The sequence below is a fragment of the Pleurodeles waltl genome, chromosome 6 (assembly GCF_031143425.1).
Source record: "Pleurodeles waltl isolate 20211129_DDA chromosome 6, aPleWal1.hap1.20221129, whole genome shotgun sequence".
Taxonomy (NCBI): Eukaryota; Metazoa; Chordata; class Amphibia; order Caudata; family Salamandridae; genus Pleurodeles; species Pleurodeles waltl.
The window spans coordinates 995,929,750-995,957,271 of NC_090445.1; the positions used below are offsets into that span (position 1 = coordinate 995,929,750).

The following is a 27,522-nucleotide window of genomic DNA, read 5'->3' on the forward strand; positions in this document are numbered from 1 at the left end:
GGCAGAGTGGCGATGCAGCGGGGATCGAGGTAAGTTTATTTTTTTATTCTTTTTTTTTTTGTTTTGTTTACCACCCCGATCTGCCACTTTGCCCCACTTCCAGCTGCGACTGAGTGACATGCAGATTTTGAAGTGATATGCACTAAAATCCAATGTTTGTTCCACAAAACGTCAGCATAGGTGCATTTTATAGCACTCAATAAATTCTGAGCCCCAGGACTTTGGATTATATCAGATGCCATAAATAGCACTTACCCCTCCAGGCCACTCTGTAATCGGGACATAAGAATCGTTCCCTTTAGTGCTTCAAAGAGAAGTGTTCGTCCTACTATGAATGTAATGCTCTTAAAAGCCAAGAGCCATGCGGTTTTTGAAAACTGTCCGGTCGTGGCCTTGCGTGTGGCATGTTGCAATTGCACTTCATTTACTGCCAGACAGCAGCTCAAGTGGCGGCTTCCAGGGACAGTGAACATCCACTTTGTACAGGCGGCTGTTGATGGATCCCTGCAGGGCCCTGGAATGTTGACCGTGTGGACACCATGTCCCTCCTCAGCTACTGACGGCAGAGGGAAGGAGACGTCGCTATGTGCTGTGCTTTGCCTCATACAGTTTTACTCCGTGCAGAATAGTTGATTTGGTACTTGATGATAAGAAGACCTCAATTTAGAGAATCCCTGCAGTAAAAAAAAACATACTAAGAGTAGATTTCTTTGCATTTAGCGCGAAAATTGATATCGCACCAAAAAATGCAGAAATAGCATGTCACCGCACTGGAAATCTCTGCCTGTTAGATCCAGCAAAAAGCTAGTGTTGACATCATTTAGGGCCTCACTATTGGTGCCCCTGGACAATCCGCAGTACTTCCCTGCCCTCAGTATTACAATTACCATGGCTCTTGGTAATTTTGGCACATAGGAAATAACAGGTATGACATGTTTTGGGGATAACATGCAGGACTCTGTGTTACAGTACCAGTTCCTACATATTTTACCCCAGACTCAGGGCCTGATATAAATATTGGTGGAGAGGTTACTCTGTCAAACGGTGACAGCTATCCCAACCGCCAAAATATAAATCCCATAGGCTATAATGGCATTTAGAATTTGGCGGACGGGCTATCCTGTCACCGTTGTGGCGCAGTAACCCCTCCGCCAATATCTAAACCCGATCCAGAGTTTTCCACTGCTCTTAGCTACTGACATTTACGTCTGAAGCACCCCAACTTCTAATCCCTATTGGGTCAGAGACACCAGTTGTCAGCCCTACCAGGATTACCGGGGGAACTTGTAGTGAGGACCTAGGTGTGAAAAAAATCTGGTAACACGGAAACAATTACTGAAATGAAGCTATAACCTCAAATGGCCCAACACTCTCAAAATGATCCCAGGTTGTCAAGGGCAGTCAAAATGAAAGAAAAGTTGTCAGGAAGCAAAAGTGAAGCTGGAGACGATGTAAGGTCTCGGTACCATGAAATGGATGTTAATGTTACCTTAGTAAAGATTCCATTTGAATGCAATTTACTTTAATATGCAAACCAAGGTGTTAACCCTGTACAAGTTACAAGCAGAGGGTGGACTTCAAATGTGGGTCTACACTCACACCGGGCCTGACAAAGTTTAGCTCAGAGGTTACTCGGCCACAAAATTGACGATTAACCTGGCTGCCTTATTACAAGTATGTTATATCCTTTGGCATCTGTAATACCATGGACAGGATATCCATCATGTTTATGGAGTCCCAGTCAGCCAAACTTTGAATCATTCCCACAGTTTCTTAAACTGAGGAGAGGATACGGGTCTTCAGTGCCACAATGGGGAACAAAAGCACCCAAAAATCTCCCCCGAAGAGGATAGCAAATGCACGTGATGCAAATATACACAGCAAGAACATAAAATACCATTGTCAAATGTTATTTTATGTGAGCTTTGTAAAGTACAACCACATCTATGCACTGATACTTCAAAAATACAGAAAATGTATCCACTTCTGTCTCTCTTTCTCGTTTTATTTCTGTGGAAATTTCTATTCTTTTCTGCGACAAGGTAGAAAGTTGAGTTGCACATACTGTGTGGAGTTTTGCTGCATCTGTTGCGTCTTCTACTTATTTGAATGGCAATTGCACATAGATAATTGTATTTTTAGGACTTTACTAAATACAGTCAAGATCAGTTGGTTCCTTGGTGATGCAGTAGAACATTCAATGTTTTCTGCTTTACTACCACAAGGAAATCACCTGCAGCCACCTGCTTCAAACCAGAGATACCAACCTTTTCTCCAGTTGCTGTGTCTACTCATCAGATGGAAAATATAGCCTTTCTCCAAAGATACATTACACAATGACTGTGGAAGATTATATTAGTATTCATTAGGTTGTTAATGTAGACATGTGTTATTTATGTATCTACCTGTGTGCCCAAAGCCCCTTTTCCTTTCCCCTATTCAGTTTTTGAAACCAGGAGCTTAATCCAAAGGTAATGTAACTGATTTAAAAAGTGCAAATATAATGGCATTTTTAATAACTCCTTTAGTGAAATTAGCATTTAGTGATAGGGAAGAGGTTGGTGTATTAGGAATGCACCAATCTAGGAGGAGTATAATCAGTGCTTCATTTTTAAATATAAAGAATGAAGGGGTTGGAGTTTTTGCCAGTGCCACTAAATACTGAGGATACAGACACCAAATCTGCCTTGTTTTTATTACACTCCTTGCACTAGATAATATTAGCGCAGGATGGTTTGACAAGGATGTAGGGACACTAATCAAAAACAAATGGATGTCCTACACTCAAGGCCCGGGGATCGGAATATATTATCTAAAGCAAAACATTATCATGAACTCACTATTAAAAGGCATAAGATGGCTCTTGGGGAGGAAGCTTGGAATGGTCTTGTCAGTTCTTGGAAAGAAAAGGCCTCTATAAATTTCAGAGCTATTTTAAATGATGAACGGCAGCCTACAAATAAGAGTGGTGGTATGGGCTTGAATATTAGTACCCAGAGTTGGGTTGGCCATTTTAAGCACATTTACTCCTTTGAGAACAATTTTACCCTTGACTCTGATGAGTCTCTCCCCTCTTTTCTATTAACCATCAGGTTTGATCTTGAGGCGGTAATAAAAGCCATCTCCTCCAGTCCTTCAAATAAAGCTCCGGGATCAGGTGGGGTTCCCCATGGACCTCTAAAAAAAAAAAAAAAATTTGTGGGCCTCCATCAATACCACCACACAGAATGCTGCGGCATTCTGTAAGATTCCAACTTCCTGGAAGCAGGCAATTAATGTACAAGTCTTTAAAAGGGGACTTAGGCAGGATTCTTGCTGCTACAGGCCAATTTCAAGCCTGGATTCCGTGGTCAAAGTGGCAGGCCAGGTGATTCTGCATAGGCTGGAGGACTGGGTCAAGCAGAATAAGATCCTAAGCAGGGCTCAATATGGATTTAGGGAAGTCCAGGGGACCGAGGAACAATGTCTTAATCTTAACTTAATAGTGGTGAAAAACATGATTGCCAAGAAAAGATTGTTATAACTCGCCTTTATGGACCGGAGCAGTGCATTTGGTAGAGTCAACCTATCCAAGTTGTGGACTATCCTCCAACAAATAGGCATGCCACAGGATCTGGTTGATTTTTTAATGGGATTGCACTGTGAGGTCTCAGCACAGGTGAGGTTTGGCCTAGATGGGGAATTTACGTCACTCTTACCCTTGATGTGAGGTGTCAGTCAGTTGTGTGTCTTGGTGTTAGAAATGGGGTTTCTGGTTGGCTAGGGTATGCACCTAAGCCAGACAGATCCCACCCACTCTAGTCAGGGAAAGGGAGTTACCCGTTCAAGATAACCCCTGCTCACCCCCTTGGTAGCTTGGCATGAACAGTCAGGCCTAACCCGGAGGCAATGAGTAAAGCGTTGGCACAACACACTCAAGATGTACACCACAAAGTAAATACAACACTGAGCTATGTAAAAATAAACTGTATTGCACAAAACATAATTAGACCAAACATTACACATTAGTAATACCCTGCTGCCTTAGCAGTTGTCAGAGCATTACACAAGTTACTAATACTCTGCAAGAATAAGCAGTTGTCCCATTAGAACACATAAGTACTCAGGGTTCTGCAACATAAGCAGTAGTCAGAAATCACAGTAAATAAATGTATGCACTTGTCATAAACACAGCATAAATATCCATAAAAGGAACATTAGAGAACATATCACAAGTCATAAAATACATATCAGCAGGTCATGCCCATAAAAGGAGCACACATATATATTGTCATAAAAGTAGGTAGGTAACATATAAACCCCCCAAGGTCCATACTAAGCTCACAGAGCGAATATGTCCCCAAAAGTACCTTGTTTTATAAAGAAAGGCACTTCCAGTGCCAGGAAGATACAAATGGAGCCCCCAGCGTTCTGTGCGCTCTGTGCGCTCCCTCGGGGGCCACTTCGCTGATTTGGGGGAGGAGGGGTGCGACCTGCACCCCCTCCGACTTTATGACGGGCCACTCCTTGGACCCACGATCTCTGGGGACCCCCCAGGCCTCCACTGGCCCTTCCACAAGGGGGAGGGGGTCACAACAATGACCTCCAAATAAACCAACAAGGGCCTCCGATGAGAGTTCCACCCCGCCCACCTGCCGCCCTTTGAGGTACTGATATCGGCCCCTGCTGGGGGCCAAAAGGAAAGGGTCCAAAGGGCAGGGGGAAGCCTTCAATAAGTCTTCCGATACCCCTAGACTGTTTAGCAGCACCACGAGGGGCCTGGAGGGGCGAGGAACCTCCGACAAGGTTTCCTTTCCCTGCCCGACCTCCAGATACGCCCACCCGGGCTGCGGTGTTGTGCAGGCACTAAGGTAGGTGCCTACTTGTGCCCTGGGGGCGCCTCTTCGAGTGCGCTTCACCCCGGGGGCATGATAAGAGCGCCTTGGCTTGAATTAAAGGTGCCCCAGGGGTTCTGGGAAAGCGTGACTCCGGTGTGCTCGAAAATAACCGAGCCGGGTCATAGCTGTGAGTTTTTCACAGAAGCAGTGTGCTTTTCAAGGCGCCGGGGGGCATTTCCAAAGCCCGGGTCGCGGCAGTGTATATTCCTCACAGCATCTGTGGTACACAGCGCAGAGGGGCACAGACAAGCGTTCTCCAGGTGCTATAGGTGAAAACAAGAAGCACTCCTTGTGCTTGGGATAGTTACAGTGGTCAGGGGCCACAGCACCCTGCCTCTGGAGACAAAGGGGAGGGTAGCACAGTGCTACCAGGCCTCAACACAGGCCAGTACAAGGGATGCAGATTGCGGCAGTTCCTCCTAGTGATCGGGCAGGTCATAGGTTAGCACAGCAGCAGCAGTCCAAGGTGGTCCTGGTGAGTCCATTCAGCAGCGTCCTGTGTCCAGTTCCAAGTAAGTCTCTGGAATCCCATGAATGTCTAAATTGTGGGGAAAATTCCCCTGTACTTATACTAAGTTTGCAGTGTATTTGTCAATGAGGAGGAGAGGAGGTTCCAACCAGTTACAACTGGTTCTGGGAGTGCCCCCTTCTCTCCTCCAGCACAGGCTCCAAACATCAGTGGGGGGTAAACGACCCTATTGTGCGAGGCCAGGGCACAGTCTTTACAAATGCAGGTGTGCCCCGCCTCTCCCTTCTCTCAGCCCAGGAAGACTATTCAGTATGTAGATGCACCTCTGTGACACCTCCACCATCCCTGTGTACAGGCTGTCTGAAAAGTATGCACAAAGCCCCAACTGTCACTCTGTCCAGACGTGGATGGGAGTCAAGCTGCAAAAACACCAGAGTCATAAGCACAGATGAATGCACACTTTCTAGAAGTGGCATTTCTGTAATAGTGTTAAAAAATACACCTACACCAGTAAGCAGCATTTCTTATCACTATCACAACCATACCAAACATGCGTACGCTACCCCTCATAAATCAGACAATACCCCTTACACATAAGGTAGGGCATTTATAATGTAATCCTATGAGAAGGCAGCACTCACAGCAGTGAGACACCAAGTTAGGCTGTTTGTCACTACCAGGACAGGCCACGCAACCTGGCACATGTCCTGCCTTCTATATACATGGCACCCTGCCCACAGGGCTAGCTAGGGCGTACCTTTGGGGGACTTGCATGTAGTAAAAGGGGAGTTCTGGGCCTGGCATGTAAATTTAGATGCCAGGTCCCTGTGGCAGAAAACTGCGCACACAGGCCCTGCGCAAGCAGGCCTGGGATAGGTTTGAGAGGCTACTTCAGTGGGTGGCGCAAGCAGCACTGCAGGCCCACTAGTAGCATTTAGGCGGTGATTCTAACCGCGGCGGGCGGCGGTCGCCGCCCGCCATGCGGTTACCGCCAAATGACCGCACCGCCGCGGCGGCCATTCTGGCTTTCCCGCTGTGCTGGCGGGCGACCGCCAAAAGGCCGCCCGCCAGCACAGCGGCAAAGACCCAGCAACAATGAAGCCGGCCCTGAATGGAGCCGGCAGAGTTGCTGGAGTGCGACGGGTGCAGTAGCACCCGTCGCGAATTTCAGTGTCTGCTAGGCAGACACTGAAATTCTTTTTGGGGCCCTCTTACGGGGGCCCCTGCAGTGCCCACGCCATTGGCATGGGCACTGCAGGGGCCCCCAGGGGCCCCGCGGCACCCCCTACCGCCATCCTGTTCCTGGCGGGAGACCCGCCAGGAACAGGATGGCGGTAGGGGGTGTCAGAATCCCCATGGCGGCGGAGCACGCTCCGCCGCCATGGAGGATTCTCAAGGGTAGCGGAAAGTCAGCGGTACACCGCCGACTTTCCGTTTCTGGCCGCGGCTGAACCGCCGCGGTCAGAATGCCCAGCGGTGCACCGCCAGCCTGTTGGCGGTGCTACCGCGGTCATTCGCCCTGGCGGTTTTTACTGCCAGGGTTAGAATGACCACCTTAATTTACAGGCCCTGGGTATAGGGATACCACTTTACAAGGGACTTATAGGTAAATTAAGTATGCCAATTAGGTATAAGCCAATCATACCAATTTTACAAGAGAGAGCACATGCACTTTAGCACTGGTTAGCAGTCATAATGTCAGCCAACAAAGGTCAGAAAAGTAAGGAGGCAAAAGGCAAGAAGTCTGGGAAATGACCCTGTAAAAGAGCCAGCTCCAAAACTTGGCATTAATTCTATTTCTTTTGTACATTAATTATTTAAGTTCCTCCCTCATTAGTAATTGTAATGATTTACACCGGATAAACTCTAACCCAGTGCAGGCTTTACTACATGTGATGATGCGATCCTGCTTTCTCGCACACCTAATGGGCTACAGGCCCTAATTGACAGTTTTGTATATTTTATAGATCATTTGGACTTAGATACTAATATTGCTAAGTCGCACTATATGGTGTGCAGATCGTAGTGTCGAAAGGTTATACCCATATCTATCAAGGAAATAACATAACAGCTCAGAGAAATCACTTGTTTGGAGTAATCTTTGGCACCAGTATTAGTTTTCTGCCTTGTCTTTTTAATAGTTGCTCACATTTCATTTATGCTGTTAGAGCTTGGCTCGATGTATCCACTAAAGTAGGCAGCAAAGCCATAATGCAGTTGCTGGAAATCTTCATATTAAAATGTTTACCTATTCTTGCTATTGCTCACTACCTGAAACCAATCGCACACATTAAACACCAGATGGTACCTGAGGGCAATTTGGTCTGGGACTTTTGTTCAAAGGGAATTTCAAATTCTTGCACTTATTGATGGACAAGAAATGTTTGCAATATTGCGAGGACCTCAAAAGCTTGAAGTGGTTTGAACTCTCTGAACATCTGGGAGGTCTTGCGTTGGATATGCTGAAGGTACGCTGGCTGAGAAATGTTAAGCGTTCTAGCACCTTCTCATTCATCCTCTGTGCAAACCAAGGTAGTGGGAATTACTGTGAATTGCAATAATCATCTTCCTCGGGGAGCTCTGTCAACAGTGGTGATGTGTTCTCACATAAGGACCCTTGCATTTTTAAGCAACCAGATGCAGAGACAGAAGAATCTGTGATCCCCTTGATTGGATGACTTGAAATGGTGGCCTGAGTCCATTGCCCGGGTGGGAATGTGGGTAGTTCACCAAAACACTCACAACATTGGCACCATTTTTACCATGTTAAACTGCTGTTGACAAAAACCAGTGCTCATAATGAAGCATCCTTAATTACAATTGCTGAGAAACATGAATGTGCTCGTGCTGGGGCTTACACTGTGATTGACCTATTCATGATCATAACACACCAGCGTCCAATGATGTCCATTTCACACCACTCACTAGCATCGTAAGTACACCCACCAATAAGAAATAATACAAATCTTTAGGTTTACAAGATTCCTGATTTAAGTTAAGGGTATGCAAAGTAGCAAAGTTTAGATTATTTCTCACAAAAACTATTAACATTTTACACTTTTTTTTTCTGAAAATCAAAACTTGTAGCGACTGTCTCATGTTGAGAAATGCATGAGGAAAAGCAAGGTATACATTCACATACTGAATGTTCACGAGTTACCCTCAGAACAGTCTAAGAGTGTTCACTCCATCAAACGTAGGAAAGGTATCACGCACACACAACATGCTTGTGTGTTACATCAGAGACACTGCTTCAGGGGATTTAAAAACAAATGTGTGCAAGTCATGCACTGGCATATACAATGTTTGTGAGATTCCGGCACCTTCTAATGGGATAGAGGGAAAATCTGCACAAGTGTGTAAGTGTAGAAAAACAGGAAACTTTGCAAACTGCGAGTAGGCCAACAATCAGAGACTTCACAAGACTAAGCACACAGAATAGAAACTTCGCACACCCCTACTTCACATGCCATCAGTTTATAAAAACTTTACACACATCAACTTCACATGCCATCAGTTTATAAAAACTTTACACATATCAACTTCACATGCCATCGGTTTATAAAAACTTTTCACACCCCAACTTCACATGCCATCTGTTTATAAAAACTTTACACACATCAACTTCACATGCCATCGGTTTATAAAAACTTTACACACATCAACTTCACATGCCATCAGTTTATAAAAACGTTTCACACCCCAACTTCACATGCCATCTGTTTATAAAAACTTTGCACACCCCTACTTCACATACCATCAGTTTATAAAAACTTTACACACCTCCACTTCACATGCCATAAGTTTATAAAAACTTTACACACATCAACTTCACATGCCATCAGTTTATAAAAACGTTTCACACCACAACTTCACATGCCATCTGTTTATAAAAACTTTGCACACCCCTACTTCACATACCATCAGTTTATAAAAACTTTACACACCTCAACTTCACATGCCATCAGTTTATAAAAACTTTACACACATCAACTTCACATGCCATCGGTTTATAAAAACTTTACACACATCAACTTCACATGCCATCAGTTTATAAAAACTTTACACACATCAACTTCACATGCCATCGGTTTATAAAAACTTTACACACCTCAACTTCACATGCCATCAGTTTATAAAAACTTTACACACATCAACTTCACATGCCATCGGTTTATAAAAACTTTACACACATCAACTTCACATGCCATCAGTTTATAAAAACTTTACACACATCAACTTCACATGCCATCGGTTTATAAAAACTTTGCACACCCCTACTTCACATACCATCAGTTTATAAAAACTTTGCACACCCCAACTTTACATGGCATCTCTTTATAAAAACATCGTACATCTCTACTTTGCGTGACATCTGTTTGTTGATCTTATTCAAACCCGAAACAAAAATATCAAAACTCATTATCTGTGGTGGACCCAAATGTACTAAACGAAGGCAGAGTCCAATAGGCTGCTGCACTCAGTCCTTGGCCCTTCTTCCAGCGCATGGCATGACATCCACAGAAATGACTTCACCCCGGCTCCCGCGCTCTCCTGTGATAATGGCCACAGGTAGAAATGAATGAAATCCAGCCCTAGCAGGCAGGAAGGCTGGCTGGCGTCCTCCAAGAGCATATTGATTCCGTAAATGGAAGTCAATTAGACATGATCTCATAACTCGCCTTCTGCCTGCTGGTCGGAGCTGAGGGAGATGCTTTCTTCCCAGCAGGACAGAAGGATTCTCAAAAGTCCTAATCGCAAAACGTCACTGGATTTGGAAGGTAAACATCTAACGTCGTCGCCACTGGAATATATGAAAAACCCATGAAACGCGATTGGTCACTTTAAGGCGACAACAGGTTAGAGTGAGCCTTGCCACATGGACGAGTAATGTGGAGGCGGGCGTTTGCGTCTGCCTATTAATAACAGCAGGGCTGTAGATTTCGTCACTGGGCCAAAGAGGAAAAGGAGATGGAGTCATAAGAATGGATTGTTGGCAGCAGCGGAGCACTTCAAGAGCAATTTGGGATGGGAAAGGCTCGCGTGTTATCTGCGGCCTGCTAATGCTGGCTGGCAGAAGCTTCCAGTCAGTCGCTGGCCCACAATAGTGAGAAAGACAAGCGCTCTGAGCTGGGGATCCCAGTGCATCCGTGCTACTTTATACTCAATCCAAACAGGGCCTGCAGAGCTGCTTGCCTAGGAAAGTGGCAGTGAGGAGAACTCTCGTGTTTGCCTGGTCCATATGTAAGTAGCTGATGCAGACCGGGTTTTCTTTTTATGGGCGAGCGCAAAGCGCTCGCTCCGTCCATAAAGTAATATCTCTTTGGGCTTCAAACCACGCCCAGGTCACGTCAGTCTCTTTCATTGGTTCCTGGGCTTGCTCTTTAAAATCTGCTTGCTTTCATTTGTGAAAGGCATGCATACGTCATGCCTTTTTACGGTGTTTAGTCCGCCTACATAGTACCAGTAAACTACTACAAACATACGAGGCTCGATCTTTTGAGCCTGGTTTCTGGACTACTTTATCTGTTAATTTTCCCCGCAGCGTGATCGCACTGGGGTTTACATAGCGCGATCGCGCTCTGTTTTTTCATTTTCAATTTCAGGGCGATCGCGCTGCATTTTACATAGTGCGATCGCGCTGTGTTTTTTTCCTTTTAATTTGTGTGGCAAGAAAAGTTAGGTTAGGAGTTTACAACGCAAATAGCTCCAACTCGAGCAAATGCGAGCCCCGTTGCATTGAAAATGCTAGTTCATTTTGGTACTTGTACTCCTCAGTTTCTAACTAGATAAACAGGACTGCTTCCCAGAATGCACAGAAGAAACCGTGGACTGGATGAACTATTCATGCATGGATCTGTGAAACTTGAGAACTCTGGGAAACTGGGCACCGGCATCAGTTTTTAGCCTGATTTTAATATAATTGTATTTAAAGTTGTAAATGTTTTAGTAAATACTATGGCATGCTAGCTAAAGCACAGCAATCATAAATGAAAGAAACAAAGGGGTTTATTTATAGTTTGGCTGACAGAGTACTCCGCTACCAGCCACAAATGTAGTGGAGTAACCTTTCCGCCAAACACTGGGTTCACCCATTAAATTAAGAGTTGGGCGAGCGATCGCCTTTCCACTGCAGAACCTCCACTGGCTCCACTGGTGGAAATATTAGACTACGGCAGTCAGTCTAGGTACAAAACATTATCAGCCTACAGCGTGGACATGCAGAGGCACTTTTTAGGTTGAGCATAGCCTGCAAGCGCTGGTTTTCCGACGTGTTGGTGTGTATCTGGGCTTCTAGCCACGCCCACCTCAACCCCATCACTACCACTCGTTCATTGGCTTGCCCTTCAAAAATCCTTTAATGACATTGGTAAATGGTTTACGTTTGTCCCTCCTTGGCCTACTCCCCTGTTACATGGCTAATTGCACTTTTGCCTTAACTTTGACTGCAAACAAACTTCTTTTGTATTTCTCTTCGTACTCATGGAAGCATTTTGAATTGGCTTGTTTTCAATTGTTGCAGCACAGCACACGTGCTTTATCTTTAAGTACTGTGGCCACCAACACTGATTTTTGCAGGTATTTATAGTGCAAACTCAAATTGTACTCGATGCCAAGACTCGAACCCACAGCCTCAGATCCAAAGCCAGCAGCTCTGGCTTTACACCACTTCAAGCCAAATCCTCTCCTCTCTATTGCTGCTTTTCAAATCCCTTCCCAACCATCATTACTAAATTCACAGGGGGCAGGGGCACAGCATTATAAAGTTTGAAGACCACTGCTCTACGCTGGTATAGCGAGACTTGTGGCAGAAGTCTGTAATGTAGACAAAGACCACCAATACCAGTTGCCTCTCGTGCTCCTCATTATTCATCTTGAATTCCCTTCCGGGGCAGAATAGCCTCACCAAAGCCTGATGACCATTATAAACTGGTTCTTCAAAGTGAAACTTGGTGACCTCTTCCGTGCCGGCTGATTTCATGCATTTAAATGTTGTCCCATGGGAAATAATTCCAAGATGATGTTCTGTATGCAGTCAATCGGTATAACGTAGATCAGGCTGTACATAAATATATTTAAGGTATTCCTTGGAAAAATTGCGTCTGTATGGGCCAAGGAGCTATAATGTGCATTCCCTCTACATTGATGCGGCGTGGTATCATCATGACTGGCACATCCAGTCACTCCTTCCATTGTAGCCAAGAGGACTGCGCATGGCGGTAGTATTAAACTCTTGCTGATAATGAGAAGAGTGAAACTACAAGTCCAATAATGCACAGTGTTGTTGCTTGAAATCCATGACTGGTTGAATTTGGCCATGCATGACGTGCAAAACGGCAGCACTTAGTCCTCTTCGAACCTTTCTTACTCAGGATGATGATGTAAGCATTTCATTACAACGTAAAGCAGAGGAAGGCAGAGCGTTCGTTCAGTTGTGAGTTTCTAAAAGAAGGCTAAAGCAGGTCAATGATCATAGTTTCGCTGCTGTTGAACGACAAGCAGAGAACAAGTACATCCAGAGTTCTGGAATACTGATAGAGTCGAGGTAGTATCAGAGCGTTATGGCCGAACTCCGATGACCCTCTGAACTGACTGACGTTGAGTACTTTTATCTGTTTCAAAACCCGATCCCTCCAATGCTTTAGTTGTGTAGAAGAAAGGGGCAGGCCCATCACAGCGCATCTCTGAGTGGTTAAAAGGAGTGACCACACGTGTACCACGGAGCAGCACAAGTATGTTCTGCACTTGTGAGAACACAGGTGGACGAGGCAGGTGGGGAAGTCTGACGCTATTCAGGTATATATTTAGGTTTTTGTCTATCATGCGTCCCTTCCATAATGTACTCGTTCAGAAAGTCTGGCGCAAAAAAATAATGTATGTATGTATGGTCCAGCGAATAAGCCCTCTGAAGCGGCTGTCAGCCAGCAGTAGCGCTGTAAGGGAGACAAACAATGAAATCTGACTTGTTACGTGGTTCGCTATACTTAGAACGGCCTCTGCGCATACCTTAGATTCTATATCGAGCGTGAGGGAACGTACATTTGAAGGAGCTAAGTACATGATTACACTGCATTACTTTCTCCTGTTTTTAGGTCGAGCATAGCAGCGAGCAAGCGCTGCTTTTCCGACGTGTTGGTACGTATCTGGGTTTTTAACCACACCCACTGCACGCTCATCAATATCACTTGTTTGTGGGTTTGTCTTTCAAAAATCCTTTGCTTTCGTTGGTAACTGCTTTACATTTGTCGCTCCTTACAGTGGTTTTATTACCGCCTTGGCCATTGATGCTGTTACATGAATAATAGCGCGTTTGCTGATATATTTGACTGCAAGCAAATTTCTTTTTTCTTTTGTCTCTCTCTTCGCGCTCACAGTAGAGTTATGAATTGGCCCGCTTATGTCAACTGTTTTACTTTTTATTTTTAGTTTGTGTGGCAAGAACAGTCCAGTTAGGAATTTACAGTGCTAATAGCTCTACCTTGAGCAAACGCGAGCCCCAGTCTATTGCAAATGCTTCTTTCCTGTTGGTACCCCCAAGAAAACACTTGGAGTTATGGGCAGGAAAACTCAGAATTTACCCCCACACGCTTGCAGAACCCTCACAGCATGTCAGGGGCTTTTGTTATTTGTTTTACAAAAGTAAAATCATAGCTTGTGAGTTTGCTTCTTAAAACAAAATCTTTGCTCCAGTCCCTGAGAGGAGCCTTCAAGCAGGCAGAGATCTCTAAATATAGCTGGATGCAGTTTATCGGGGCAGTGGAGGGCGTTCCTTTGCTGCCATGGTGAAATATAGTACAGCCCACCAAACTCTAAGTAAACGTCAGCATCATTACCACAAGGGCCTATGACAGATTGTGTGATCCTGGCAATCTCCATCATCTGCCCATGCTTCAGCTACAGTGCTGCAAGAACTGTCAGCAACCAATAATGTGTGGATAAAGGCTACCTCTGTAGCTAAAAATACAGTCCAATACTACAGAGAGAACTTTAGTTTAAATAAAGGTTTTATGTGCTTAGTGTTGTTTGCATTTTATAGTATAAATCTGCCATTACTATGGCATTGCAACTTATTTGTTAGTTGGCGGTGACTTTCCAAATGGCTCAGGAGTTTGGACTAAAGACCAGAGGAGGGTCAGGCAAAGTTTTTATTACGTGACAGTAGTCTTTCAGAGTTATCGATTCTTGGGCCACCCATTGCTCAAGGAGTTTCCAGCTTTTCGCACACCTATCCACTTCCATAGTTTTCTCTTATAAGTGTTATTTGGAGTCAGTAACTAGTAACTATTATGTTTCTGAGTGCAGACCTGTATTAGCTGTTTCTCCGGTGGACTCTGAAACAGGGTAGCACTAGTAACTCACCTCCTTCATTTGCATTTATTCCACCTCATCTCTTGCTTCTCTAGCACCCTTGTTTCTCTCTCTCCTGTATGAACTTCTTTGCACCCTCCCACTTCACCCCCAAACACACAACGCACCCACTCACCTGTTAGCACTGCATTTTCTTTTACTTTAGCCTCGTCAGTACCTTGACAACCGTGTACCTCTGTCACACACACAACCTTTCACATAATCCTAATTGCAACTGGAATAAGTGATCACTGCTCAGTAGGCTCTGCAGAGAGGCCAAGGATTGAATGACCATGTATTCTGAACACCTTTTAGACCCACTGACAGGCACTGTGAGAAACTTTCCCTGCCTTCAGCCTCAAATACAGAGCTCTCAATCATTTTAGCTCAAAGTAAGGCGATTTACTTCAACGTATACAATATACATGAGTAAAATGTCAAACCAAAAATACAGAAATACAACATCCGGTAAACACCAACCTCTTAGAGAATACAAGATTAGGTAAACTAAGTGGAATATAAAAAGAAACTTAGGGCCAGATGTAGGTACAAAGCAAATTGCGAGTTGCAATTTGCGAGTCCGAGCGACTCGCAAATTGCAACTCGCAATTTGCTATGCAGAACGGTGTCTCAGACACCGTCTGCGAGTCGCTATGGGGTCGCAAAGACCCACCTCATTAATATTAATGAGGTGGGTCGCAAATTGCGGCCCCATAACGACTATGGGCACTCACTAACATGGAGGCCTGCTGTAGTCAGCAGACCTCCATGTCCGTGACTGCTTTTAAATAAAGCAGTTTTTTTTTTTCAAGTGTAGCCCGTTTTCCTTAAAGGAAAATGAGCTGCACTTAAAAAAAAATCCGAAACCTTTTGTTTCGGTATTTTTTCAGGGCAGGTAGTGGTCCCTTGGACCACTACCTGCCCTGAAAAAATATTTTTGGGTCCATTCACAAAGGGGAAGGGGTCCCATGGGGACCCCTTCCAATTTGCGAGTGGGTTACCATCCACTTCAAGTGGATGGTAACTGCGACTCCATTTGCGAACGGCATACGCGGTCACAAATGGAATTGCATCCCACTGCAACTCGCAAATAGGAAGGGAACACCCCTTCCTATTTGCGACTCTGAAATGCATTTTGCGAGTCGGTTCCGACTCGCAAAATGCATTTCTGCATAGGAAACTCTGGTTTGCGACTCGCAAACGGCAATTTTTGCCGTTTGCGAGTCGCAAACAGTTTCCTACATCTGGCCCTTAGTGCCTGAGTTACATATTGTGGGACGAGTCACTCTGTCACAACCGTGACGGGTCCTGTCCGACAAAGTCTGAATCCCATAGGATATAATGAGATTTAGATTTCAGTGGACAGGCTATCTGTCACCATTGTGACAGAGTAACTCGCCCACCAATATCTAAATCAAGCATTAAATTGCTTATTTTTTTACATTCACTGTTCAGGAACTGATCAGTTTAAGGACATGAATATCCTAACTGTTTCAATGTCTATTTTTAATTACTGTCTGATCTGAAACCAAGAGGGGCCCCAACTTACTTAAACCCTGGGAGTTACTTTGCATGGTTCTAATAGTGATTGCATGTATTACCGAGATTTCGGGTGGAAAAAAACATGCATGTTCTAATGTGACTTCTGAAGATCGAGCTGTCACCTTCTATGAGCAGTCAGTGAGAATTACTGCAGTTCAAGGGGTGAGACTGAAGGACTGTCCAAAACAAGTTATTCATAATCATAGAATGACTGGCATGTCCATTGAACATAATAAATATATGTGTGTAATGAGCTGATGGCAATAAGTCTAATAGTCAACAACAGGACTATATGGGCTTTGTTGGATGTAAGTCAGTTGCATACGGAAATCGCAAAAACTATTTCATAAACATTTCATAGACTTACATTGTTATTGGTAAAAAAAGACACCTATAGGTTAAGTGCTTAACTTCGTACAAAACGTAAAAACATATTTGTCACCTCAATTTATTGCAATACGGTTAAGCACTTTATTATGATTATTACAAGTAAACAGATTAAACAAGATTTAAGTCATTTTTTTATTGCAGGTTTATCCAGTGAAAAATAGAAATAGATAGTCTTTAATCTATGTAGCACCTGACATTTGTATCGAACACGCTGCATAGCTGCACCTCTCAAGTATACCCTGTCGTGCCCCAGTCATTGAGAAAAAAAGAGAAAAGTTCCATTCTCATTAGCAAAAGCTGCCTCTTGTCTTCAGGATCCAAGTTCTCATCCAGTTTCAGGCAGCAGGAGTATGGATATCTCTAGTAACACCAATGTGACAATCCTGGGCTTAGCTGTAACAAATTTAAACCCCGGCCTTCGAGCCAGATGTGGGTGGATTCATGGAAAACGGAAACTGAGAAACCACTTTGGAGGAAACTAATTCATGAAAAATCAATTTTAAGGAAATCAAAAAATAGAAAATTAAAGAAAATATTTTAAAGGAAAGTTAATTTTAAGGAAAAATACGAAATTAAATTAAACTTGGGAGGAGTTTAGGACTACAGTGAGGTTTTTTGGTTCAGGGATGGGTAATGTTTAAGCTGGTGAGTGTTTTTTTGGGGTCAGGAATAATTGGGGTTAAGGCATAGAAAGGGGCTTTCAGGGTTGAGAATTGGGTGAAGTGTTGGGATGGTGAGGGGATTTCACGGTTCACAGATGAGTAGTGTTTAGGTGTGTGAGGTATCTAAGGTTTTGGGGATGGGTAGAGTGTAGGGGTGTTGAGGGGACTTAGGGTTATATGAAATATTGTCTCCTTAAGTAAAGCACTGAAATAAATATCTAAGACAAAACTGTTTCTGAGAGTAAGACCTGCAACCATCGCATTTACAATTAAAAAATAAGCATTCAAAAGACAATTTCGATCAAAAAGACATTCTATGAATTGGTTTCGACAAAAAGGTAAATGCCATTCATTCTGAAAATTTCCACAAAACAGTTTAAATTAAATGGTTTCTCAGTAAATGTATTCCATTAAATAGTTTTCTTTGAAATCACATACAACCCTTCAAGCCTTCAATGCAACTTACCTGCCAAATCCTATCACCCCTGGTTTCATTGTTAAAAAAAATTAAGTGCAGGGGCCATGATGCTGATGTTGTCCAATACCAAGTCTACCTAGTCTTCATTGCACCTCAGTGCTTTTTTCTTCCATCACTTCCAATCTCTTGATTTCATTTTTGTAGCGTCCTTTTTCATCTCTGCTTTCACCTTTTGTGAAAATGTTACTATCTTTCACCTCCTTCAAATTTCTCAATGTTCTGCTTTTCCCTCCTGTGCTGTGAGTCAAAGTCTGGTGATAAAAAATAAGTCCTGGTCCACACACAAAAGATTGCCGATGCCCACTTACTGCAGCCACCGGCACAAATTAAGCACTGCTCTCATCTTCAGAGTACAGCATCTGACACTTTAAAACATACCTGTCTGAAGGACTCTCATGGTGTCAAACTGAAACCTGTTCTCCAGTTTCCGGAATCGCACTTCTAAACACAAAAGGCTGTTTCAGAAGAGGACTTCTCAGTAAAGCATTGTGACAACATAACTGGGGAGCTACATATTTTTCAGATCAATAATTGCCACGCTCCTGTTTGCTGAGGAGCAGGCGAAAGCGTTTTCAGAATTACATGTTGAGCCGGATCTACTAGGGCAAAAGGCCGACGTCATCAGAACAACAAGTTGGAGGCAAAGGGCGCCTATCGTTTATTTAGAGTCTGAAATCGGGGTGTATGCCTGATATCTTCAGTTTTATTTCTAAATAAGGAGTTGCATATTAAACCTCCACTGCCATCTTGTGGTAAAAATACTAACTTTGTTGCCTGAAACAGATGTTCGTCTGAAGTAAAAAAGGAACCAGATCATTTCACAGTCCGAGCAGGGAGCCTTTGTAACGTAGAAAGTGCAAATAAGAAAGAGGAGGTGTAAATAAAAAAATAGCATGAATCATGCACACAAAAATATCGGGCTCATACTGACCTCAAGAGCAAGCTTCGACCACTCACACCACCCTGCCCGTCTCGCTTTCTAAATATATCGTTCGCGCTGGGAGCGGACTTCATGGAAACTAGGCTTGTAAAGGACTCCTGAGAGATTATGTCTTTTTTTCCAGAACATAATATCAGAGTTATGACAGTGCAAGTACGAGCTGTGGGGTCTGGCCCCCGAGGACACAGGTTAAACAGACTGAAATGGTTGAGTCCTTGCTTTTAAAGGTGTTTTAGTGCACTGGATATGTACACTGGATTCTGGGGGCATCTTTCAAAGACATGTTTCTTAAACGCATCGCAGAGCTGGCTTGACTGTTCACGTAACTGCAGGGCCACTGGAATTATGCGGAAGAGGAGGACCAAATTATACGACAGGACTGGCTAAATTATACGACGAGAACAGCCAAATTAAGCGGCATAATACGGGACATTTAGTCATAGTATTATATCATAATTTTGTCATTTTTGAACATGGCAATACTGTCTAGCAAAATAATCCACCTTATTTGTACCAATTTAGTACCAAAATAAAGCAATAAGCAACCGAAAAATGACCAGTCAACCTTTACGAACGGCATTCCTGTGCACTGGAAGACGAGTTTCCTTGTTTTTAATAACTTTTGATCCATCTGAGCTACAAACAAAAGCTTTTTGTTAATATTTGCAAATTATGCAGCAGATGACGGATTATGGCCCATATTTATACCTTTTTTGCGCCTCATTTGCGTCATTTTTCGACGCAAAAGCGGCGCAAACGTACAAAATGCAATTATATTTTGTAAGTTTGTGCTGATTTTGCGTCAAAAAATGACACAACTGTGGCACAAAAAAAGTATAAATATGGGCCTATGTGAGAAATGCTGCAAATCCATAATTGCAGGAATAACGTTGCACCGCAGAATCACATAACTCCAGTAGCCCTGCATATATGGTTGTGTTCGACTTCATGAAACGATAACACAAATTGCTCATAGGCAAATAATAGTGAATGCGTTCGGTCAATAAAGTAAGTGATGAAAAATCCGGCTCCTGCCTCACCCAGACCAACATAAACGAATCATATTGCATTGTGCTATAGAGATTTCAACTTGTGTTTTTCACATAAACTGATCATAGATCAGATTATATAAATAGCACCGGTGGCCGGCATTTTGGCGTCAGTGTCATTTGGTGGCCTGAATAGTGCTAAAGCAGTAAGGAGCATAGTTATACTTTCTTTGCGCTGAATTAGCGTCATTTTTTTACACTAATTCAGCGGAAACTTAACTCCATATTTATATTTTGATGCTAGACCCGTCTAGCGTCAAAATATTGGAGTTAAAGTCATTTTTTTGATATGTGAAACCTCCTTGCATCAATGAGATGCAAGGTAGGGGTTCCTGTCCAAAAACTGACTGAAAGCCCCAAGCGCCTTATTTATCCTCCCATGCAAAAAAAGTTCATGGGGGGAGGAGGGCCTAAATTATTGTGCTAAGCCTGCTTAGCGCCTTTATTTAACGCTTGGGTCAGAACAGGGGTTAGGGGACCTGTGGACCCATTTCCATCGTCAAACCCCATGGAAAGAGCCCACAAGTGCCCACCCCAATCCCCAGGAACACCCCCTCCCACACCAGAGGGACACCAGAGAATGAGGGGACCCCATCCCAGGTAAGTAGGGTAAGTAGAGATAAGTATTTTAAAAACATTTTTAAAGTGCCATTGGGGGCCCAGAAATGGGCCCCACTACACAGCACTGGGTGCAATGGCCATGCCCATGGGACTCTTGTCCCCTGTACTGGCCACTGGGGTGGTGGACATGACTCCTATCTTTTGTAAGACAGGAGTCATGTGAGATGGATGGTTTTGTGTCAGGAAATGACACTAGACTGGTTAAAGGCATTTTTTGCCTCTAACCAGCCTAGCGTCCTTTTTTGGTGCAAAATCCCCTTCCCCCATACCGCCACCCCCACCCGGCTAACATCATTTTCCAAGACTCTAGCCCACCTTTTGTGCTGGCTTGCGGGGTTCCATAAATTTGGCGAACGGCTTGCGCTCTGGAATGACGCAAGCCGGCGCTATACTTTTTGAAGCAAAACTGCGTTTACACACTTTTACATCAAAACATATAAATATGCGCCTAATTGCACCACTGAACATTACAAAAATATATTGAACCAGTCAATCGGTGTGGTGGAAATGTTGGTGGAAAACTGCCAGGAAATGGTGTTATTTACAATGCCACACATACCGGAATTTAACAGGCCACTTGTAATGAACTCCTTCAACTTTAAAGTGGTCAAAAGTATGAGTGGTTAAAATATCTTGGAGAAAATCCCAAGCACTGAAGCATGTAGAATGACATTACCAATTAGGAATAAAATGGAAACAGGAGAAGGACAGTAAAAAAAAGAAAAACAATTACTAGCATTAGAATACAACTATTCAAATCAATAAAAACATAACTGCGAAAGAGAAATAAAGAAATAATCAAAACAGCTAAGCAGGGGCAAGTCAATAATTGTGACCAACACTAAAAATAATCATGCAATATGGAGGACTTCAGCTCAGTTTCCTGTAGGTAAGACTTGTCAGGAGTGGCATGGCCTCAACACCCTTTGAACAGGAGTGAACAGGGATGGAGTCGAACATTGGGTATCCTAGAGTTTTCCAGCTTGGGTCCTCCAGCTGACAAGGTTTGTGAGCTCAGTTTTGGAATTTCCAATCTCCTAATGTTGTGGTTCCTACTGATTCTAGAACCTCCATAGATATTAAGCATAACAGGTTAATCCAAGTGACCAATGCCAAACGCATTGAAAATAATGAAGAACAATTTGTATTGTAAATATTACCACAGGAATTGTAAAGGTAAGATTGAATTTGTGCACTCCTGCAATGAGGAAAGTGGTAAAATGTAAGGATGCTATCACTGTACAAAGAGGTAAAGCAGGGAAGATAAGGGAGTAGCCATTTCCTTGGCCCGCACCTTACCCCAAGGGTCCAGCATGGTCAAAATGCTGGCACTTACATAAGAAACAGGAAAGAGTGAGTATGGTTTAGTTGCAATAGCTGGAATCTACACGGAGAAAACAGGTCATTAATGTGTGACTGAAAACTGAGAGAAGAATTGATCAAGAAATCCAAGGACTGAAGTGAGGTCTCAAACGAGGTTGTGATAAGGAAGTTAGGCTAGGAGGAAATTCATGACAATATAAGAAGAAAATCTGTTGTGGGTTTGGGGTTGATGAGGTGAGGGGAAAGGCCCTCTAGGACTAGGTAATGAGCAAAAGACAATTTTAGACTTGCATATCAGTGGTCTACTGGTCAACCGAGGTATCCAAGCTCTCCAGTCGATCTCAGGTGGTTTAGTGTAGATGCTGGCTAACTTGGTGAACAGGATCACACCATAGGGTACCCCAAAAGTCTTGGAAAAGGAAACATCCCTAAAGTAACTTGTCTGGCAATTCAAAACCCAGCCACAAAATAAATAGTACAATATTCATGGAACACCACCACCGAATCCATTGTCTGTGAATAGAATGAACGATACCACAAACCCTACAAAATACTGACAAATGAGCAAAAAGACATTGCTGCCGTTCAAGGTGTACACATCACACTACCTCACTGGCTGCAAGCATGAAAGCACATGAATAATGGGAATTGGCATAAGCAAAACTAGTGATGGAAAGCAAATTGATACTGTAAATGGGGTGCCGCCCAAAACCACCACTCAAGAATATTGCCCAGGAAAGCAAAGTGGTTATTACCTACAGACAATGCAAGTCTTGGACCACTTTTCTCAATCTCATTGCAGAAGAATGAAACAACGTGAGGTAGAGTGCTGTAGTGGACGAGTCAGACAACCAATCCCATGTGCTTGTGCTGCTGGAGCACAGAATCATTTTCCTTTTTTGGGGGGGAGCATCTGGAGGTGGCAATGCATGTCAGTAGAAATTATATATTATTGTTTCCGGTGTGGGGCACAAAGGAGATAATAATAGCTAGCACTGCTGGAGGAACCAAAAATGTTTGTTCATATGGGGTACTGGTAGTTGCACAGGGCGGGAGTGCAGCGGGAGAAACCAGTTAGGATTGTTGTTAGCTGAGAAGAGCTATCAGGGATTCTGCGGACTACTGAGGGCAGACTATTGTGGTTGTAAGGGTGCGAGGAATTTCCAAGAATTCTTGTTAATGTTGGGTGGTTACAAGAGGGATAAGAGAGTGTTCCAAGCAAAAACAGCGCTAGTTGTTTTTATATTTGATAGATACAAACTGGAGGTGAGAGTGGCAGTAAGACTCATGACTTTTTGTTTTGTGGGTTTGTTGGTAATCAGGTAAGGCGAAACAAGGTACAAGAACCACCAGATGTCTGTGTGTTTAAAAGGAGGCATATGAGAGGCGAGTGAGGGTACTTGGAGACACCAGATATTACACTTCTAATGCGAAAGTGTAGGAGTCACAAGATTTATAAGTGGTGCTGGCAGACTGAAAGTTGAATTTTTTGAGGTAGTACCAAAGTGTAGTAGTGGCCCGGATAACACTGGCTTCAATCAGGAATTCGTTGAATTAATATTGCCACCCACGACTGGGGACAAACCGCTCATAGAGAAGACGAACTGCAACTGACTCACTGCCGCTGTCCTCTACTAGCGCTCCATTCCAGAATCATGAATACAGCATAAAAGTATACAACAAACCTTTTATCTCATTATACATAATACCACACACCTTCCCCATAACATCATTTATATACAATATAACATAAAACAAAATATAACTTCAGTTTTGTTCACAGCATAACCAGTCACATACTTGCAAGAGCTATCAATACATTTACAATTTGGCTAGCTAATTCACTGCATAATAATTACATTTGTGAGGTACTTTTAGGCAATTTGTATCTCATAACACCATAGTTCTCTTTACATTCTCGTTATGAGCTGAGGTTGTTGGCTCTTCAGAATGTAGTCCACTTGTGCTAGTACTTAGGCGGATCTGACTATGCTGAACATTAGTGTCAGTTCTCATAGTTGGATGACTGTACGCACTATTACATGTCTACCTTTTCGCTTTGTAACCACAAAGGCCATTCACACTTGTTAACACTATTATCTATTTTATTATTTTATTGATGCAGCTTGACCCCGTGTAACATTTTCCAAGCTGTGTTTGTTCCACCATTCTTTCCCTTCAAGTAATGCTGACCCTCTGTTGACCTTCTTCACTTGGATAGGATGAGAAAAATGAAATCCCCATGTTTAACACATCCGGGTTTCTTTATCAGTACCCAATCATTGACTTCCAAAACAGGGTTAATTTCCGCCAATGTGTTTGTTATCCAATCTTAGTTTCATTTTCATGTCATTCTGCTTTTGAACAACCTTGTTGCGTATCATATTGGAATTATTTTCATAGAACATGTTCTCTTGGTTGACAACCATGTTGGAGACAGCCTTGTATGTGCTTTTCCGCTCAGCGTCAAGGTAAAATGTCCAGCGCCTGTAGTGGTATGGGGTGACGTGTTATAGCTCCAAATTTTCTTGTGTACAACTTCTTTAACATTGTGTCCTGACTCGAATGCAGGCTGCATACCTTCGTTCACAAACTTGTTACCCCGTTCAACCAAGGCACTATTAGACTTAGGTGAATATGGTGCTACTTTAATGTGTTTAACATCATGGAAATTTAGAAACTTGCACATGTCTTTAGAGACAAAATGAGTGCAATTATCTCTGACACTTTCTATCAGTGAACTCTCTAAAGAAAACACCTTACACAAAACTTCTGAGGTATTCGCAGTGCTGGGTGCTTTGATAAAGGAATAATACATCCACTTGAAATGGTAATCAATAAAGATAATGAGGTATCTCATATCGCCTGAAATAAATGAAAAAGGACAGCAAAGCCCATTGCGACTTTATTCCATGGTGCATCAGGAAAAGGTATTGGTTGCAAGGACATGCTCGTCGTTTTCCAGTGTTTACCAGACACTAAACATTCAAGACAGTAGTCTACTGTGGATCTGACTTGAGCATCCAAATAAGGCCACAGATAGTGTTATTTTAAACACTTGATAGTTCTGCTGATACCTTGGTGCCCCTGGTGTGCTAGTGTGATCAAGGACTTTCTTAATTTTCTTGGTGGAGAAATAAGTCATGACGCATAATCATGTTTCTCTCCATGGACAATTCATCAGAAACTTGAGGAAATACCTTTAGTTCACCCGTCAAATTCCTCGTTTCCAGCACCCTTCCACAACAAATGTTCTCACTTTAGCTAGGTTCTCATCATTTGAAATTGCCTCATCCCTTTCTGGTTCAGTGAACGGTAATAAACCTGAGACTGTGATGTCCTCTATCATAGCCGCACACTCGGTGTCACTATCCAAGTCAATGTCTCCAGCATCATTCAGTGCCATTCTGGATAGGCAGTCAACTCTAAAATGTTTTCCGCCAGGTACATGCTTTACATCAAATGTATACTCTTGGAGATTTGAGAGCAATCTCACCAATCTAGCTGACACATTATTTAAACCACTGTTCTGAAGTAAATTGACTAAAGGTTTGTGATCTGTCATAAGATCAAACTTAGATCTCCATATGTATGATCTGAATTTTTGCACAGCCAATGTGCCTTACAAGGCTTTACATTCATTAGTGCTTTAACAGCATTTTGTATATTTTAGTATTCTGGATGCAAATGCTTAATTTGTTCAACTCCTGCTACTGTTTGAGGTAAAATGGCCCACAACCCTGTAATACAAGCATCAGCTATGACTGAGCATTTGTAACCTGCCCCGAAATACTAAAAGCAGTGGCCTCTATAATCATTTTCTTGACTGTGGTAAATACTTCATCTACTCTTGCACACCACTCAAATTTGGTTCCTTTCCTTAGTAGGGCTTTTATTGGTTCTACTGCTTGGGGAAAGCCATGCAGAAATCATGCATAGTAGCCAGCCAGATCCAAGAATGAGCAAAGTGCATCCTTATTCTTAGCTGGTTCAATGTCTTCCACTGCCTTGATTAACAAAAAATAGGTTATATGCCATTGCATGAGATGGTGTATTCTAAGCATTCTAATTTGTTTGCGCCAAACTTACATTTATCATGTCTTATGGTCATACCAGCATTAGTTAATTTGTTTAGCACTTCTTTCAATATTGGATTGTGTTTTTCAGCATTTTCAGCCAATACCAAGATATCATTCAGTTATGCTTCGACTCTTTGTAGTCCTTCAAATTGATGTTACATTAATCTCTGAAACAAACTCGCCGCTGGCGCAATTTCAAATGGCAATCTCACATACGTTTACAACCCAAAAGACATGATAAATGCTGTCAGCTCAAGGGATTCTTTTGTTAAAGGCACTTGATGGTAAGCTGACCGTAAATCAATAATGGAAACATTTTTGCTCCCCCTAAATTTGCCAATAAGTCATGAATCCTAGCTAATGTGTGTTTGTCAATGGTTATATTTTTATTAAGAGAATGTAGATCGGTACAAAATCGAATTTTGACTGACTTTTTGTGCGCCACAGTGACAGGAAATACCCACTGCGATGACCCGTATGGTACAATTATACCCTCCTCACATAAACTTTTCAAAGGTTCCCTAAATTTTTCTCTGATATTCATAGGTACTGAACAGACTTCATGAGAAATAGGTTGAACATTGGGTTTTAAACTAATCCAATGTTCAAATCCTCTGACCAAACCTACTTTGTCAGAAATGACATCCTTAAAAATCTCTAAAATATATCCAGTGTTTGTGTCTTTAGGTTCACATTCAACCTGAGCAATTGGTAATTCATCTAGTACTACAGGGTTTTCTGCACCTGGTTTAAGATACAGACCCACCTTTGCTAAATCTCTCCAACCTACCAGGTCTTTACCTTTGATCACAACTTATACTTTAGTACACGTACTTCTCCCCAAACATTGAATATCTGAAACAAAATATCCTAGAATATTGATGTCCTTCTCTCGACATGCTTTGGGGTTAATGTCAGGTGGAGTTAAGTTAATGCTATTACCCCAATTTTTATGGAAGGTTGTATCTCTCAAAGTGGTGATGGGCGATCGGAATCTGCCATCACTTTGAGGGTGCTATTGTCCACTTTTGCCATATACAATGGTCCTTTTACCTCTTGGGAATTACATATTGTACAACATTCCATTGTAAACACAACATTACTCAATTTCTCAGCCCACATCTCCTCATCCACGTCCACCTTATTTATTTTAATCACCTTTTCCATTCTTGTACACACTCTGGAAGTGTCCTATATTTTTGCATGTTAAGCAATCCTTCTTACAGGCAGGACAACCTGGGCTATTTCCCAGGTGTGATTTCGATCCACACCTGTAGCATGTGTATGTTGTTTTCCTTTTTTTACTCCTTTCCCAAACCTTGAAGTTGACTTCACAGGATACAGTGACTCAACAAAAAACACAAGCATCTACATCCGAGACTGCGCTAATTGGAGTCTCAGGATGTAAAGCTTTAGATAAGATCATTCAACTTTCAATACCTGTTGCTAAGTCCAATTCCTCTGCTAATGAAGGATTTCTACAACTCAAGAATCATTCTTGAATTTATTCCACATAACAGTTAAAAATACATTTATTATGAATGCATGTATCTAAATTAATTCCAAAAGCAAAAATAACAGATGATGGACGGAATTCTGAGCAATGCAAACATTGGCTCCCAGTCAAAAAGAGCTGGGTTTAATCTGTCTTTTTTTGCTCACCACGACACCCCAGTTTGGAGCCAACCATATGGAAATCAGTTTTGACCCTGTTCCCCGTGGGAACAGTCCAGTCCGAACTGCC

At 42.8% G+C, this 27,522-nt stretch overlaps 1 protein-coding gene across 1 annotated transcript in view; it reads right to left on the minus strand.

Moving 5' to 3' along the window:
- The window catches only part of PRKG1 (protein kinase cGMP-dependent 1), a 1,945,024-nt gene that overhangs the window by 1,863,846 nt on the left and 53,656 nt on the right, over positions 1–27,522 (minus strand). The gene's annotated exons all lie outside the window — the stretch shown is intronic.